At 35.8% G+C, this 3,274-nt stretch overlaps 1 pseudogene; it reads right to left on the bottom strand.

Annotated features, from left to right (window-relative positions):
• Nucleotides 1-238: 238 nt before the first annotated feature.
• LOC101672047 lies at nucleotides 239-719 on the bottom strand (annotated as a pseudogene).
• Between the last annotated feature and the right edge of the window lie 2,555 nt (nucleotides 720-3,274).

Raw genomic sequence — 3,274 nt, 5'->3', positions numbered from 1 at the left:
GACAGAAGATTTTTAAAAATTAAACTTTAAGAAATATATTGGATAATGGTTTTAGCAAAGAAAAATGCTCTAATGGAGTAAAAGCCCTTTGGATCCCCTTGGTACCATCAACTTGGAAGATTTTAGTTGTAAACAATCAGATGAATGATATAATCTCTTGATATAATTAAAACTACATAAACCACAATAGGTGTGTTCCTCGAATAGTTTGCCAACAGTTTTTCCAGGTCTACTACAGCTACTGCACAAAGGGATTAGCATGAATAGTTATGTCCTTTGTGCATATCACTGAGAGGCTGACATGTCTTCTCATTCACTGGTAAATTCTCAAATTCATCTAGAGTCTCAGAACATCCATTACCTTTCCAAATACTGTATATTTCATGACCAAAAGTGACTGTTTGCCATAGGTGAAGAACTAAGATCCATTGGTATTTGGGCTGTTATTAACCATAGATACAACACCTCTAACATTGTGGTTAAGAAAGTTGCTATATTCATCCTCAAATTTCTTGCCCCAGTTACTATTACCTCATCTTCTTGTACTTGTCATATCTCCTGTTTCAAATGTAAAACCCTTGGTACTTCTATGCAATCTGCAGTCATTGTAGTAATTACTGGTACTGAGAGCCAAAAAAACTCTCACAAGTTTTGGGTGTCCTCTCACAGAAGCGTTCTATTTTAATATCACTTACATCAGTATTCAGTGTCACTGACATTTTTTTGTCTTGATGGTTTCAGGAAATACTGTTGTTAATTTCTCACAGTCTTATCAAGAGAAGTTAGCAAATGCATCTCACTTCGAGTAGCACAGCTGTTGTTAAAACAGAAAAGATGTAATCGCAGATGCCTGTGATTCGAAATTACTGTCTTCAGGCTACCCTGCATTTCTATTTTGAAGTGCACTAAAATTAGAATTCACCTATGTTTATTATTTTTCTATGTGGGCAGAGTCTTGAAATATAAAATAGCAGAAGATAATCAGGTAAAAGGAAAGAAACAGAAGGACTAAGAAGAAGCATGTTTGACTTTCATAAAGGTGAGTACTTGATTTCCAAACATTATAAGATAGCATTATACAAGAAAATTGCACTTCTTTAGGATGATGAGGTGTAGTGGAAATAAGAGGAAGATAAGGGCTTTAGTTTTGCACTGCAGTTCTTCCCCTATATTATTGCATAAACCTGTACAAGTCACTTCATTTCTCCCTGTCATAATTTTATCTGTTAAAGATTGATCTTTAAAGGAGAAGGTGTACATTCCAGGTATCTATTGCTGTGGAGCAAAGGATCCCAAAACTTAGTAGTAGAACTCCTACAACAATTTTACTCTATCACACAGATTTTGTGGGTCAGAACTTCCAACAGAGATCTTCTGCATAATCCTACTGTTTTATGTGGTGTAATAGAAGCCATTTGATGATAATCAACTGTTATAGAGTCTAGATTGGAGGGTGCAAATTGCATACTCACACATACGGTGACTAGAAGGGTACATTTGAAAGGCTGAATTCAGCTGGAATTACCAGTGAAATGCCTAATATGGCCTCTTCAGTATGGCAGCTGCAGAGTAGTTAGATTTCTTTGATGGTAGGTCAGTGTGTCAAGTAAAGAGTGAAAGTTTCATGATATGAGACAATCTAACATCACTTCTGCCATGCTTTACTGGTTAAAGCAATCTCAACCACGTCATATTCAAGGGGAGGGATCACTGACCGCGTACCCATAAATGAAGTTTCAAATAATTTGCTTCCATGCTAAACCATTGTAGTACAAGCCCTGCTTGCAACAGTATTGATCTTCCTGCATCATGCAATAACCACCAAAAAGTCTCATTCTATTATGTCACGTAACTCAGGTTTAAAGTCCATAATCACAATTTAAATCATATCTAGCTCTAAAAATATCTCTGTTTTGGGTCTCCTCCCTTTGGATAAATTTACTCTTAGACCGTAAACCTGTGAAATGAAGAGACAAATCATTGGGAGAAATGAAAGTTCCAAGAGGATATAGGCATAGGATGATCATAGTAAATATTCCTTTTCCAAAATGGAGAAAATGAGACACAGAGCAATCACTATACTATAGTAATTCTTAAATATAATCTGGCAGACATTTTGATTTCCTGATTGAGGTTTAGTCTTAGTCTTGGGGTTATAATTCTACATGGCTTTGGTCCTGCCCTCTGAAAACTTCCTTTTCAATAAACTCTGCTTTCCACAAAATTTAGTTTTCTTAGAATGCTTCTTGTATATAGAATTTTGGTTATCTCTAGGCAATTTTTTTTTTTTTTTACTCTTTCTGTGCTGTTCAGTGCTAATAGAATTCCTTTAAAATCTCATGAGCTTTTTATGTGTCAATTCTTAATCTGTTCCATTAGACAAAACCAAACCCATAAATCTTTTTGGGGTAAATCCTTCTCTATCTTGATTTCCCTGTGAAGCTATTGTTTGTGCATTAAGCACTATTGTCTCTCCTAGAGCACCTAATAGTGCATGCCCTTTTTCTTTTTGTTACTGAGAGGGTACATTTGATACAGGCTTAAATCCTTCTGAAGTCTTTTTTTTTTTTTTTTTAATTTTTAAAAAGATTTTTTTCTTTTTTTTCTTTTTTTAATCTATTTCTCAGAGAGAGAGAGAGAGAGAGAATCAGGCTCCCTGAGCCCAATATAGGACTCGATTCAGGACCCTGGGAGCATGACTGTTCCAAAGGCAGACATTTAACCAACTGAGTCACCCAGGCGCCCATCCTTCTGAAGTCTTAAACCACAGGGTTTGTTCTACCGACAGTGCACTTAATTTCATCTCTACCCTGAGACCATCTCTTACTTTGAGAAGTCACTTGTTGGAATGGTTGTCCTAAGCCCTTTACGTTCACTCCGTATCCTATTAACAGTTGATTATTTCATCTCCCATTTCTTTCATTTTTGAAAAGACAACAGGAAGAAACAAGGTAGAACCTTTAGCACTTCATCCAGAAAACATCTTGACTAGTTTACCAAGTTTATTAAGTACTTTATGTATTTTCCAGATTACCTGAGTAGAAGTAGTACCAACTTTCTACCACCTCTTAGTAATTTTTTTTCACTCTTTTCAAGTCCTCTATAGTATTTATTTTAAGACTTGTCAGACTTTGGCTTGTTGCCCTGTCCCCAGACCAGGGCCACACATTTTAGATTTTGTAATATTAGCACCTCACTTTCATGGACCAAAGTCTGTTTATCTGTTGGTGCAGTAAAAATAAAAACAGGACAAAAACTATCCAAAAGTTAGTTG

The sequence above is a fragment of the Mustela putorius genome, unplaced genomic scaffold (assembly GCF_011764305.1).
Source record: "Mustela putorius furo isolate JIRA1106 unplaced genomic scaffold, ASM1176430v1.1 tig00000179_pilon_pilon_pilon, whole genome shotgun sequence".
Lineage (NCBI taxonomy): Eukaryota > Metazoa > Chordata > Mammalia > Carnivora > Mustelidae > Mustela > Mustela putorius.
Note: the sequence above shows the minus strand (reverse complement) of the source record. Positions and strands in the feature narration are given on the sequence as shown.